Source organism: Aythya fuligula, chromosome 11, assembly GCF_009819795.1.
Source record: "Aythya fuligula isolate bAytFul2 chromosome 11, bAytFul2.pri, whole genome shotgun sequence".
NCBI lineage: Eukaryota > Metazoa > Chordata > Aves > Anseriformes > Anatidae > Aythya > Aythya fuligula.
In genome coordinates this window covers 19,012,980-19,027,755 of record NC_045569.1, presented here as the reverse complement: position 1 = coordinate 19,027,755, position 14,776 = coordinate 19,012,980, and the positions used below count along the sequence as shown (strand labels likewise).

The window sequence follows — 14,776 nt, the reverse complement described above, 5'->3', positions numbered from 1 at the left end:
TGGGGAGCAGCACGTGGCTGGTTTTGGGGTTCAGGGTGTGCTCTGCTGAGTGCCACCGGGATGGTGGTGTTGGGAGTTGGAGCTTGAGCCGTGTAGTCCCTTGGGAGCGGTGCTGCCTGGCGGGTTAATGGGGTTCTGGGTGCATCTTGGAGGAGGTTTTGGCACGATTTTGGCTTGCTGAGGGTGCTCCCATCAGAGGCTGGTGGCAGGGCAGTGCCCTCATGTTTGTGCATCATGGCTTTAAGCTTTCCTGACTCACCTCTGACCCCAAAAAATCAGAAGAGTGGGTTAAAAACAAGATTGCTAACACTCTCCAACCTGCCCCAACCAAAGCCGAGGGGCTCAGCGCTGGGTGTCAGCCATCAGCAGGAGCAGGGCACCGCTCTGCCTGGCGAGCTCCTTCCATCCTGCAGCCCGATGGGGCTGGCGTGCTGGTAATTAGGGTGTTTGCTGCCACTTCTGGGGGCACAGCAGTGCATATTCATCAAATACATAAATTAATGCGTTGAGCTTTTTGCATAAATCTGGATCTGAGCAGATGATGGGGACGGGTTGCTCCGAGAGCAGCTCTGGAAGTGATTCCCTACTAACCAAGTGGCACCAGGATCCTGCCTGCGCTCCGTGGGTGCTCCGGAGGTGGTGAGCAGGACCTCGTTTGGCTTAATTAGCACCAGAAGTGCAGGCAGGAGCGGGTTTACAGCTGGGTTTGCACAGCCAGCTCTCAGGTGGCCGTCCCGTGGGCTGGGGAGGGTGATGGGTGAGGAGTTGTCCTTGGAGGGAGCGGAGCTGCTTGTGTGCCAGAGGTCCCTGGTGAGTGGAAACACACATAAGGGTTTTTTTGGGCTTGCTCTGGGTGTTGAGCTTCCAAACCAGCCCCCGGCACATCTGGTGCTACCACAAGGAAAAAGCCCAAGAGCCGTAACCCTTGCCTGCAGTAGCTTAACAATACCTCCGAGCATTGCTTCAAATACATACAGTAAGTCTGAACTAATCAAGGAACGAGTTTATGGGCTTTTTAAAGACTTTCCTGGATAAACGGAGGGCCTCATAACGCGATTCCATTTCTTAATGTAAACACCGTGTTTGCCGGGGCCTCTGAAAATATTCCCAACCCTAACTGCAGGCGCTGGGGCGCGTGATGTGCGCTCCTGGCTGCCGGGAGCTCAGCCTCTCGTTATCTGCGCACGCCGCAAATCCAATCGTGTAATGCTGCCCAGATAAGGCTTGTAACGTTTCACTAATTGTTCCAACATGCAAATCGGTCCCGTGCCTACGTGTAAGGACAAAAGGAGAGCAGGGGCTGAGTTTCGGGAGTGTGTGTTACTGCCTCGGGCTCTGGGCAGGGTTTGGGGGGGAGATGGGTGGCGTGGGGCTGCCGGGCGCATCGCTGGGCTGAGAGCATCACGAATCCTTTCTGTCCCTACAGCAGCTTCTTTCTGGCCTTAGGTATTATCATTTTCCTCTCCGAAGGTCTTTGTGAGGATGCTGTGCACATTCCTGGTGCTCATCCAAGGCTTGCCCTTTGAGTTGGCCACATCCTTGGCCCTTCCCGTGCTGGGGTGCCGCGGGCAGGGCTGGAGGCGCTCCCCTCTCCTTGGCACAGCATTGGGATGCCACCAAGAAGCAAATCCTGCAGTCAGAAGGGTCCTGTCCCCCGGGAGACCCCACCTTCCCCATGCACGAGGGTCCTTGGGACCAATATGGGCGCTTGCATCGATGCTCACCAGCGTGATGTGAAGGGCTGGCAGCAGCACGCTGGGATTCGGGGCTCTTCTGCCCCTGCCAGGTTTCGGTGCTGCCGTGGTGCCGGTGACACCAGCCCTGGTTCTGGCCCCACCGCTCGGCTTTTTAGGGGAAATTTCCCTGTAAGCATCTTAGGGTCCCGGCCATTGTGCAGGGGATGTGAATGGCTCCCTTTCAACCTTGCTTTATTCATCATCAGCAAAGCATGAAATTACAGTGGAAACGCTAATAGATTTCCGAACAACTTGGTACCTACGTGGGGGAAAGTTATTTGTTGACTAATTAGTGAGTTAATTGTTTTTATGTTTTATGGAGGTCGGGTTGCTGCTTTAACGTAGGTGGTGCGTGCTCGGCGAGGCGAGGCTCTGCTTTAATGAGGCAGCCACGGGTCCTGCCATCCTAAGGGGCTGTAGGGTGAAGTTATCTCCCCAGGAGCTCGTTCCCGGCTGTTTGCCGTGTGCTGAGCCAGGATCTGTCGTGATCCAAGAGCAAGGGGCTCAGAGCTTGTGTTGGACCTGTGGTCAGGTGTTTTCTTGTGGAGCCTGTAGCAAAATTTGGGGAGTTTTGGAGCTGGAGCAGTGCTGGGGGTGATGCCAGCTCGGCGCTGAGCTCTGCAAACTGGTCAGAAGCGGGGAGGAGAGGGGCTGGTGTCACCCTGAGCCGTGCCTGGAGAGCGTGAAGCTGCCAAGGACAGGTGAGAGATTTTGGGAACCCGACCATTTTGATGACACGGACCCTGTGCTCTGCTTCTCCGCCTGCTTTTTCTTGGGTTTGGAGCCAAGGGGACGGAGCTGAGCCTTAGAGCAGGGACAAATCCTGCTCAGCTTCCTCCCCCACCAGGCATGGGGCAGGCTCCTGGGCTCCCAGAACTGCTCCTGAGCTTGGAGCCCCCTAATTAAAACCACTCGTGACATGAAAAAAAAAAAAAAAAACATTTTGCAGAGAGAAAGGAAACATCTCTCCTTGCCGGGGTTGCTGATTGACTGTAGGAATAACTCGCCCTTGGGTTTCTGCAGCATGAAATCTTTTCCCTGGCTTGATTTATGGGATTTAGAAAAAGTTTTCCTGCTCCTCAGCAGCTTTCTTCCCCCCGGTTTGTCAATTTGCTGTTGTTTCCCACCCTGGATTTAGATGTCTTCAAAGATCCCGGCGGGTGGATGGAGGCAGTAGCGGACTGGAGGCAGGCTCCTCCTGGGTGATTAAACCATCTCACATCGGATATTTTTTTTCCCTTCCACGTTCCTCTCGTTCATCCTCCTAATTAGGGCTTCCCGGTAATTATCTGCCTTGGCCAACGCTGCCCTTTCTCAGTCAGCACAGCCCCAGAGCTGTGGTTTTGTGCCTCTCCTTGCTCATCCCACATGGGGAGGGGGCTAGGTTTAGGGTCAGGGTTAGGGATAGGGTTAGACCAGTGCTAAAAAGCACCACAAAACAGGACTCAGACCAACCATAAAAACCTTCCTCAGCTGCCTTTCCCCTTTCCCTGGCCGTGCCGTTGTTCGGGGCTGTCAGGGAAGGGGGCTGTAAAAGTTTTATTGAGACAGACAGACACTGCCAGCCTTGGGAAATAAGAGAAGAGGCGGCAGATAACGCTGTGCTCCTTTATTAGATCGGGAAATCATCTATAAAACAGAAGTGGAGTGGAAAGCGAGCCCCCGGGTCTGTCTGTATGGCCGAGCCAGCCTGGGCTGGAGCCCTCCACGAGGGGAGATCCCAAAAGGGGACAGAACAAGGTGATCATATCAGATATTAAAACCAGCTTTTGAATCTTCTCCTGAAGCAGAGTGCTAAATCAGCCTCTTCACGGTACGTTTTTTTTTTTTGTTTTTTTTTTTCCCCTTTTTTCCTTTCGTGTGCTGTTCCCTGCCTGGCCCTTTTACCTGTGCTTCCATCTCTCTCTCTCTCTCATTTTCCATCAATTGGATCTGTAACCGTTTTGTGTTTTATTGAGCATGAAGGAGCGGTGATGCCTTTTAGATGAGCGCTGTTCTCATCTGGAGATGCTCCTTTAATAGGCGCCCCTGCTCAGCTCTCATCCCAGCAGTGCTCGGCGTTTACCGACACCTTACTTACACCAGCTTCACTTCGGGGGCGAATTAATTACGTGGAGAGGTTTTCTCCCCCTTCTCCCACCCTAACCAAAAATCTGCTCGGCTGTTGGAGGCAGAGATGGATCCCCAAACGCCTTGTTGCAAGGTATTGCTGCCATCCTGGATGTTCCCTGGGCTGTGCAACAGCAGCTGGACCCAGGGATGCTGAAATGAGCCTCAATTGCAAAAAAAATCTGCTTGTTTGGCCCAAGGATTGTCACAGCGATTCCCTGGAGGTCTCCGATGGTCGAGTTAGCCCAAGGGAAGCACTCGGCTGTCCCCTGGCACCGGTGAGAAGCAGGCTGCTGGTCACAGCTGTGGCTAAAGCACACGAAAAGCCAGTGAGGGAATCGTTTGCCTGCATCGTGCCGGGGTGCAAGGCAGCGTGCGGGGGCCAGCTGCGGGTGGCAGCGCTGCCGTGGGGCTGCTTTCATCCTTCTGGGCTCTTCTTCATCCACATCCGAATGAACCCCGCTGCCTCTGGTCCCCTGCAGCCCTCCAAAACTGGCCATGGAGGGGAGAAACAGCCAGCTGTCCAGATTTTGCATGCTGCAGCCAGAGCTGAGTCCCTCCGGAGAGCTCTCACCTGCATCTCGTGGCACAGAAGCAGCATCGGGCACCGACCAACGCACCCAAATTTCCCCCGGATGGCACCTGGGGAGCTCGCAGAGGCACTCAGCTACACCAAGAGAGATTTTTCCTCGTAATCCAGGCTCCAGCACCCTCGTTCAGGACCACAGCACTTCAGAAAATAGGATATTCATGGCGGTAAGTGTTCCTTTGGGATGATGACCCTGCCGAAATCAGCGGGGTGGCTCTGGGGAGAGCTATTGCCCTGCGGGACTGCGGGCTGCGAGCCTGGCCCCGACCCCTAATATCAGCATCTTCATCCCCTGCTCGGTGTGTCCCCTGTCTGTGCTCATTTCCTAGTGGATCGGCTCCAGGAAGGCGTTAGAGGAAGGTGAGTTAATTTTGAGGACGACGCCTCAACGAAGCGGTGTTCATCCAGGCTGGCCCTGCTGCTGCAGACCTTGCATCCAGCCACCTCCAGGCAGCTCGTGCATCTCTCCATCGAGCCAGGAGCGGTGTGAAGAGCGCCGTGCCTTCAGCTCCCCTCGTGCCCACCTCACTTTCCAAACCATCAGGGGCATCCCGTGCCCTTCTTGGCCCTGCTGGATCCACGAACGCAGCTCCGCGGCGCGCCGCAGCCCTTCCCGCACCAACTGAGAGTTTCACCAGCCAAATTTCTCGCGCATCTGCCTTAATTCAGCCGCCTTAATGTGGGCATCTCGGCAGCTTGATTTCCCCCGTGGCTCTGCGAGTCAGCTGGGGCGCCGGGGCCTCCCATTAGCGGTCCTGCCCGCTGCCAGATGGCGGGTGATGGCTTGCGGAGCCTCCGGAGCTGACGTGCCCCATTGTGCCGCGACACAAAAGCCAGCCTGCCTGGATTTATTTATTTTTTATTCCTCCCCCCCACCTCCTTCTGCTTTCATTTTCGTTCGGGGCCGTCAGTGCCCCAGCTAATTCCTGCAGCTCGCTGTTTGGTGCTTTCGTGTCGCTGCGAGGCTGCAGCCGGGGTTTTCCGCGTGGGTTCCTCCACGAACATCTTGTGGGCTTTGCTGCTTCCCAGCTTTCATCCCACGCCCGCACGAAATCCCTTCCTGGACAATTTGGTCTCAAACCTGAGTTACTTGGGTGCCACAGTCACTCCCAAAGGTTTTGTTAAGATGGACTTCGTCTCCATCATGGTTATTTTGGGTGTCCCGGCAGTTTTGCAGGTCTCCAGCAGCCTGTGCTGCAGTGACACATCTGCTCCTGCCTGTCCATCTCTCTGTTAGCAGCAGAGGTGCCTGCTTTGGGGTGCAAGTGTTTTTTTTTCTGATGGAGATGCAGATTTGAGGAGGCAGAGGACCGACTGCCCAGGCATGGCGCAGGGAGGGCTCAGCTTCCCCGCGGGGGCTCCCAGAGGATCGGGCTTAGAGGGGTTTGGCTCTGATTTGGCTCTGATTTCCCCCGTGTGCTGCAAACACCGGGGCAAAGCTCAAGTTCAGAGCTCAAAGCCAGTAAAAATGCCCCCCTGCAGCCCTACTGGTGAGGTGGTTTGACCTCTGCCTGCTCCCTAAAACCCACATCGTTTTTGCGATGACTTCAGCATCGCCCCAGCCCAGGCGAGCTTTCTTCCTTACCATCCTGCACACCCTTCTTGTCTTTAATTGCTGTCCCGTGTCCCCACTCGTGTCTGTCTTCACTCTTCGGATGAAATGAGTGCTTCAAGCAGACCCAGCATTTCCAGGAGGAGAAACGTAAGCCCTCAGCTTGTCATCCTGGGTATCCAGAGGGACCCCTGCATGTTGTCCCTGTTCCCTGGCACACGTTCCCGTGCATGCACACCCCATGCCCGGCCATACACCTTCACGCCTACAGCCCCACGCGGCTACGGGACCGACGCCGGCACTTGCACAGAAACCCAATCCCGGTCTCCACGGAGCTCACCGAGAGAAAAATCAGGGAAAACATCACCCCCCCACCCGCCGTGCAGCGGGGCTGATGTGCCTGGGCGAGGAACTTTCCCTTTGAGGTGGTAATGGCCTGGCCAGCGGCCAGCAGCCAGCAGCGGCAGCCGCCGACGGAAGAGGGGGCTTCCCGAGATAAGCTATTTCCAGCCGCCGAGGCTCCTCTGAGCCTTATTTCTCTGAATAACCAGAGGGGGGGAAAAAAAAAAAAAAAAAGGGACGAGCTCCGCCACGGTCATGTGTCCCGCTTTCGTGGATTTGGCCTATTTTCTGCAGAATGGTTGTAATTCAGCTTGGGTCCCCCTGGCTGGCTGCCAGGAGGATGGGAAAACGCTGCTCTCGCCGAGGAGCGCGTAGGAGTTGATGGACACGGCTCAGCCACGGGGATGAGGTGACAGCCAACGGCTTCGGCGCTGCCAGGAGGAGAAGCAAAGCTTTGGGGGGGAAGCTGGATTTTCTCAGGTATCCCAGCGGCTGAATCCTTTCTGAATCTTCCCATCTGAGCACCTTCAGCCAGGGTTGGGCAGCGCCGTAACACAACGGCACTGCTCACCGCCGGGGATGGGAGCAGAAGGTTTTGGGTAATCACGTGCACGAGAGGAATTCGGTGGTGAAATGAGCAGAAAGGAGCCAAAAGCAGTGTTTTGTGACCTTAACTCTGTGCCTGACTCGCTCTGCAGCTGCATTTGGGTCCTTGGCCTCTCGTCTCCTCCCCGCACGGTGGATGCTGGATATTCCCCTGTGGCGGTGTGCACAGCTCCTCTGCATCAGGCGATGGAAATCCAGCCTGTTACTCTTTTTCTGCCTTGAATTGCTGCTTCAGTCGACGCGTGCGCCATTCCCACCTCCATTCCAGCCCTTAGGAAAGAAGGGGAAGGCTTGTCGCACTCAGCACCGCGCATGGATGTGCTGAAAGGAACAGTGTTCTGAGGGACTTAACGTGAGTTTCCCTCGGACAGAGGAGCTGTTGTTCGGGTTACACCCTTGCAAAGGAAAGGATCCTTCTTTCTGCTGCTCTCAGACTTGGCCTGGTCTGCAGAGAGGCTTCACCCGTGTCCATGCAGCTCCTCTCCGTGCCCTGCAGCTCTCCAGGATGCTGGGTGGCCTGGAGGTGCTGTGCCTGGGCGCAGCGGTGCCGTGCAGAAGAGCTGAGGATCTCTCCATGCTCTGCAGGTTTGTTTTTTTTTTGCCAGGTGCCTCGTTGCATGCACCACAACACCTCAAGTCACCAGATTGCAGAAAAAGACTCAAGGAAATCATTTTGGAGACGCTCCCGGGGCACCCAGCACCTCCTGCAGGCTCTCATCCAGCCGCCGCTTGCTCCTGCAGCCTTCCCTGGGCAAAACTCCCCCTGTGCTTGGCCAGGAGGGGAAAAGAAGAGCGAACGAACGGCGCCGGGGCCGCTCGCTGCCGGCCCGATAAAAATGGCACCTTGCCCGAGCCTCCGATAAATCACCGGCTCCATTCGGAAAGGAGTTTTCTGCGGTAATTAATGAGCCAGTATAAAGACATTAAACGGAGGCTGTGCGGTGATAGAAAGGCTTGTCATTCACCGAGCCATCTTCCCCCATGTGAATAACCACGAGGGAACAAAGGGCAAACTCCTTATAGACTGAAGTGCGCTATCTCTGAGAGCTGGGAATGAAGTAATTCGCGGGGAGCAACAAAGGCGCGGCGCAACGCATTAGTAAACTAATTACCAGAGAGCTGGTAAAAACAGATGCTGAAAATTTTAGAGCTATTATTGGAGTGATTGCCGGCAGAAAAATGGGGGCTGACGACAAAAAAAAAAAAAAAAAGAATTAAAAAATGCATCTCATTTAAAATTCATTAGCCTGTAAATCAGGCCGGCTCCCTGTCTGCGAGCAGGGCTTGATGGCATTTCCGTGGGCAGCGGTGATGAAAAGCTTCCTGCCCTTCGCCTCTCCAAATTCCTCCGTTGCCTCCGGAGGTGCCAAAACGCCGCGTGAGCCCCTTCCCGAACCCCAAAATTTGGGGTCTGTGGTGCCCCATGTGCTCTGAGGTTTGAGTGAGGCTGCTCTGAGGTGCTGCAGCGGGGCAGGGCGCTGCCTGGTGCTGTTTTGCCCTCCTTGTGCCGTGCTCGGGGGGCTCACTGCCTCTCGGGGCCGGGACAAAGCAGGATTGCTCGTCCCCGCTTGGGACCAGAAAGCAGCTGGCTGTGAACACAGTGGTCTGTGGCCAAAAGCGGCTGTGCCGGAGCCTCCTCTCCTACCATCTCCCATCAACATTTGGGAGCGGGATGGGAAACATCATTATCGTGCAACAAATCAAAACGGTAACCATGTAATTTGTCTTAATTGTCTGTGTCGGAGCAGGGAAAACACGAGGCGCTCCGGATGGAAACCTGGCAGGAGAGAGCTGCCTGCTGGCAGCGCGCTGAGCCGAGCCCAGCCAGCCTCCTGCGGGCTTGTGGGACTGCTTGCCCTTCGTCTTCTCGGTATTTCAGGGCTCTTGAGTAGGATAAATCGTAGGTATTTTGCAAATGTGCTGCAGAGGAGGGCGTGGGAGGTGGCGAGGTCCCGAAGGAGACGATGCTCGGAGCGGGGTGAGTGCCACAGGATGGAGCGGAGGCACCTTGTGGTGCTGCTGGAGGGGAGCCCAGCTCCCCATGGGGGAACCTCCTGCGATGCTGGGGTTTGCCCTGCTCCAAAATTGACCCCGCAGAAACCCAGCAGCCCTCCCTGCTTCGTGGCCGCCGTCGCCCCTGGTGCCTGCCTGCGGTGCCGCTGACAGATAACCTCCGCCTGAACCGCGGGATCGCGAGCCCCATATGCAGTCCGCCCGAGCAAATTAAGAGTTGTTTATGACATTTAATACTCCCCCTTCCCTCCAGCAGCAGGGCAGCAGGACCACGGCTTTGGCTTCGCAAATGGTCGCCTCAGGACACACTAAATGCTGTCACGAGCCAGAGAGCAATTTCGGCTTGAAAAATTACCGCAATCGCACTCCCTGATAAAGGTCTCTCCCAGCGCCGCCTCCCTCCCCGCCAGAAACTTCTTCTCTCCCCAAAACCAATTCAGGAGTGCTGAAGGGGCTGTTTATTAGGCGATTCCCCTGCAAAACAGGGTGCTGGAAGACGAATCACCACCCTGGGCTGCCTGCCATGCTGCTCGGTGTCGCAGGTAACGCGATGGGATGACGGGAGCGCTGCGTGTTCAAGGGAGCCTCGCGCGGAGCATGGAGCTGCAGCTCAGGTCATTTTGTGCGTTGTGCAAAAATTCAGGAGCCCCGCTTGCAGATATTTGCCTGCTGGTGGGCTCGAGTCACGAAGCAGTAGGGTTTTTTTTTTTCCCTGTTGCACGTTGCCCCCATGGGCAGCTGCTGTGCCGCACCGCGAGGCGTTAGCTCACTTGTCTCCCTTTCATCCCCATCTCTGGGGCTTAGGGCAAGGGAAGAGAAGCAGGCCAGGTGGAAACTTGGTTCCTCAGCCAGAGGAGTCCGACTGATGTGGCATCAACCTCGTTTAAATGATTTCTCTCAGCTTTGATTGAGGACGAGTGAGCGTGACCACAGCAGAGAGCCGAGGATGCGAGATGCAGGAGCGCAGAGAGCCTGGACCATCCGTGCTGCAGGGGGAGAAAGGGACAGCAGAAGAGGAATGAGCATTTATTTGCAAACGTTGCAAGCAAAAGGCATGCAGCTCTGACCCTCTTTCCATCTTCATCTGCCTGGTACAGGGTGAGATGGGGCTTCCCCCCTCCGTTTTCTCTCCATGTAGACTGAGCCGCGCTCCTCCAACATCTCTGCCTGGCTTCAAACTCTCCCGAGCCGTGCAGCCTGATTTCTTTTTGAGATCTGAGGCCCGGCGAGGACAATGGAGATTTGGGATTTTCAGCCCTGTGATTAGTGGGCAGGGGCAGAGGGGGATTTACCCTTTTCTGGGAGCCGTGCAGGCTGTCCTTGAACACTTCCCTCCCTTTCCAAAGCCGAGAGAGAGAGAGAGAGAGGGGGGCGATTTTTCTTCCCTCGCCGTGTGAGCGAAGGCCCCCGCTCCTGCTACTCCTGGCGAATTAAATAGATAAATGGGCGGCGCTGTCGTTCACGCTCCACGGTGCACAAAGCAGTTTGCATTCACACCCCGGGCTGCTGGCAGCTCAGCAGCAGCCCCGCACAATGGCACCATTCGCCACGCGGGGCCGAATCGCTGCCTCCGCAGCTGGGGCGGCCACTGGGCTGCGGTGACACGGGCGGTTTCAGCATTGTTGTAAAAATGCATCTGAAAAAAAAATAAATTAGAGAAGATCGAGTGTTTTTTTTCTCTTTAGGGTTTGGAGAAGCATTTCTCTTTGAGAGCAGGGCGCGGAGAGGGCAGGATGGGGTTTGTGGTGTCCATATTCCCCCTTTCTTTTCTGCCAGCTCCTTTTTCCAGGCAAATCCTCAATTTTCAGAGTGTGGAGAGGAGCACGTGAAGTGACCTCTGTCTGCTAAGCCTTCTCCTGCCAACTTTCTTGAAAAAACTCCCCAGCAGGTCGCTAGCTTAGTGGTGGAGGTGTCCTAAGATGAGAGGGGATGGGAGATGAGATCCCCCTGCTCGCTTTGGGGCTGCAGTCTCGCTGGGGAAGGAGCTGCGGTGCCAAGCAGGATGGGTTTTTAATAAATCTTGTGGCTGCTTCTGCTGGAGCTGTGAGCCTGATGGGAGAACAGCTCGGGTCTGGGTTTAACTGGAGGAGCGGCTCCTTGCATTTTAAAAACAACCCGGACTGCTGCCAGCCCATGCAGAAATTCAGTTTTTATTCGCAAGTTGGAGATTTTAGCATGAAAATCAGCAGCTGTACCAGGATAAACCATTGGGACAGAGCCGCTCCTGGGAGGGGAGGGCTCTGCCCGTGGCTTTTCTCTCTCCCTGGGCCAGCCACGTGCCTCCCAGGCTTCGTCTCCATCAGCTGTAACGGAGCTAACGAAGCCTGGCCTCCTAACGAAGCCTGCCCTCCTCAGCAGGAGCATCTGGGAGCCCAGGTACTGTGGCCGTGTCCCCGTTAAACTCTCTTGTTCCCTGCACTGCGTTAACTCAGAGGCATTTTAACCACGTGCTCCATTAGAAGAGGCCTGAATTTAACAGGCTGGAGGCAAAAATGTGAAGAAGGGGTCTTTGCTTGCGGGCTGTGTGGTGGTGAGGATGCTCAGCACCTCCCCGGCATCCTCCTGTATCGCAGCCAGCTGGGGCATCCCTTTCCCCACAAGTAATTTGGAAGCAGAAAGCAAAGTGCTGCAAAACTCACCGGGCTTCCCCGGTGCTCTCCCACCACCGTGCTCGGCACCGAACCTTTTAAGTCTTCTTCCTCCCCTTGCGCCTGCACTTGATGATAATGTTTGCGTTTTAATGATTCCGGCAGGCCTGGGATTTGCTTTGACACACCAAGATAATGTTTTCTTTTTCTATATCAGATCTAGGTCAATCTCTGGCTTAGCACTAATGCTGCGCCGAGCGAGAAAGGATTGGCCGCTAATGGTTTCAATTTAGTTTTTCGCGGAGTAAAGGAAATTTCACTCAATACCTGTTTTCGTTTTTATTCCATTGGCCTTTCCGTGGGATCCGTTAGGCTGGGGAGCTGTTTGCTCTTTGATTAGAGACCCAGCAAAGCTGTTTGCCTGAAGAAATCTGCTCGGAATATGGATGAGGATGGACGCTCACCTGCGTGGTGCGCGCGTGGGGACTGCGTGGTGGTGAAGGTGAGGCAGTGGGACACCCGTGGGCTTCTCTCTGGGGAGGAGAACCAACCACCCAGCCCCATCCTAACCAATTTCCTCTGTGGCTTGAGATGGGAGAAGTGGTAAAAGTGGTAAAAAGCAGCTCATCTGCCTCGCGCTGCAGAGCTGCCCAGCTGGCATCGCTGCTCAACGTCTCAAGGAGAAGGTGCACCCATGCGAGCGATGTGGGAGGGCTCCTCTAACCATCCCCAGCTGCTGCAGGCCTTCTCCTGTCAGGTTTGCTTTTTTCTCTCCCTGCTCCGTGCCAGTCTGGGCGTGCCACAGCCAAAATCCAGCTGCGATGGCAGCAGAAGCACTGAGACAGCGCGGCTCGGAGCTCCAGCAGCATGGATTCAGGTCTGATCTCAGGGCTTGCCGACACCTGGAGCTGTAAGAGGGCAATTTAATGCGACAGGGTGACAGACACCTTGTGTGAGGATGGTACAGAGGGAGCTGGGGCAGCACCAGTTCCTCCACTGCCACGTGGCTGCTGGATGAGCAGAGCGATGGGCAACGCAGGCAGGTGGAGCAGAGGCTGCCTCCCCGCTTAGGAGCTCACGGGGGCGAGGGGCTGCTGTGGATTGCTTGTATTTATTTTTAAAATGATTCTGGCCATTAGCACAGAGATCAGATGCAGCTCCCTGGCTGCTGGCCAACCCCACCGGGCTGGTGTGAGCTGAAACAAGAGCACCCGGCTAAAAACAGGAGCCCCGGCGTTTTCTGCTGGAAGACGAGTGCCAAACGGGAGCGAGCACTCCTGGATGGGTTTGTTGCAGTCAGCTGCAGCTCGTGTAAAAATCTTACGGGGATCAGCAGAGATTGAGACCCTCTGAGCGTTGCCCTGCCGTGCTCCTGTCCCTCTCCCCTTCTCCCCCATGATTTATGTCCTGGCTGAGCGCAGTGCCCAGGTAATCGCTCGCCTTCAACTTTTGGCGCTGCTTTGTAAGAGGTGCCACGAAAGCCTTTGTCTGTGCAACTGTAAATAAACTCGTAAAGCCGTGTTAAAAATAGCGTTTTGTAGCTCGGCGCATGAATATTTAATGCATCTTCTGCAAACCAGCTGGTCTTGGCAAGGGTCACAGTGTTTCCTAGGCGTTTAACATAAAACTGTGCTTCAAAGCCACATTATAGGGTCGTTGAAGAGTAATATTTTACTTAACATCCTCATAACTGAATTATTTATAACTGCCCATGTTTTATTCATGATAAATATTAATACTGGTGTCTTTAAGAGGAGAGGTTATCGCTGCAGTTTTACCTAGAAGAGGTGATATTATGGAAAGAAAGGGGCGGCGATGAATTCTGCAGCCGGCAGAGCAGCGTCTGTGCTGGGGCTGCTCTCATTCACACCTCCCTCTTCTTATCAGCCCTGTCAGCCACCAAAAAACCTCGGCGCTGAGCATCTGGACCTTTGAAAGGAATTTTCCTGCAGGCGTCTGAATCCCAGCTTTTTTTTTTTTTTTTTTTTCCCTTCTCCTTTATTAACGAGCTTTGTGCCACTCTCGTTAATTCTAGGATTTGTTTCTTGGTGAGAGCCCATCAGGATGCTCGCCCTGACCTGGACCTCCGAGGGGCAGCCTTGATGTATTCTGCAGCTCCCTCGAGCCCCCGTGCCGTGGGGACCCCCGGCCACCCCATGGCTATCAGCAGCCCCCATTAATTTGGCGAGGGGATTGCCTGGTTTGGGGGCTGCCTTTGGGCTCGAGCCTGCATGGCTGGGTGCTCTGGGCCACAAACAGTCCCATTTCCAGGCTGAATCTGTAAAACCAGGGTAAATTGCCATTGCTCTGCCCCTTACCAGAGGGAATATTGCATTCCCTTTCATCCTGGGAAAGCCAGATGGGTTTGTGCTCGGTCTTTTCGCCTTGTGCTGCCGCGTGCACCCCTGGCAGCCTGCCTGGAGCATGGCGCAGGGCTCTGCCAACCCAAAAACCCCAACGTGGGACCGTGGGCACATTTTTAGAGCTGCAAACCCTTCCCAACCCCACGGCCGTGCCGAGGCTTCGCTGCGCCTTGTGCCATCAGCTTAACAAACCCACGGCGAGCGGGCTGGGAGCGCCGGGTCGGGGAGCAGCGCGGGTTAATGCACCACATATTTAATGTATGATTGCTAATGGCCCCCTCCCAGCTGCCCGAGCCCGACTGGAGCTTGCAGCTGAGTGATTCAGCTGCCCTGACACACACGCAGCTTGTCCCGAAGCCCAGGTACATTCATTGCTCCTGGCGCGTGTAAAAGGGAACGAGGCTTTCTCGCTGGGGAGAGGCATCATCGGGCTGGGCTGGCGGAGCAGGGGGGCTCTCTTGGAGTTTATTTTATATGATAATGCGAGAGATCTTCCCGTGGATGCGGCGCTGTAAATGAATCACGAGCTAAATAACCACCGGGATGTTTATTAGCCTCGAATATGTTTATTGCCGAGTCAACAGGCAGCACCTTCCAATTAATTAATAGTAATAATTACTGTATTATTTATGGAGCTCTACCAGCGTGCCAGAGCCTTTCTGCACGGTGCTCGCAGCTGTGGCTGTGCTGAAACGGGTTCACTTTGTGTTTTTTTCTGTGCTCAGCTCTGTGTTCACCCAGAGTGGGGTTTATCCTTTACCAGGGGGGTGGTCCCAGCCCCAAAAGCCGTGGTGGGCTGAGCTGCTGAGCTCTGGCAGCCCGCTCGTGGTGCTGCTGGCAGCCTGGTGCTCTGCAGCGTGGAGATGTGACCATAACTT

General features: G+C 55.2%; 1 protein-coding gene across 1 annotated transcript in view; it reads left to right on the top strand.

The window, feature by feature from the left end:
• IGDCC3 (immunoglobulin superfamily DCC subclass member 3) overlaps nucleotides 1–14,776 on the top strand; it is a 78,874-nt gene that overhangs the window by 30,302 nt on the left and 33,796 nt on the right. The gene's annotated exons all lie outside the window — the stretch shown is intronic.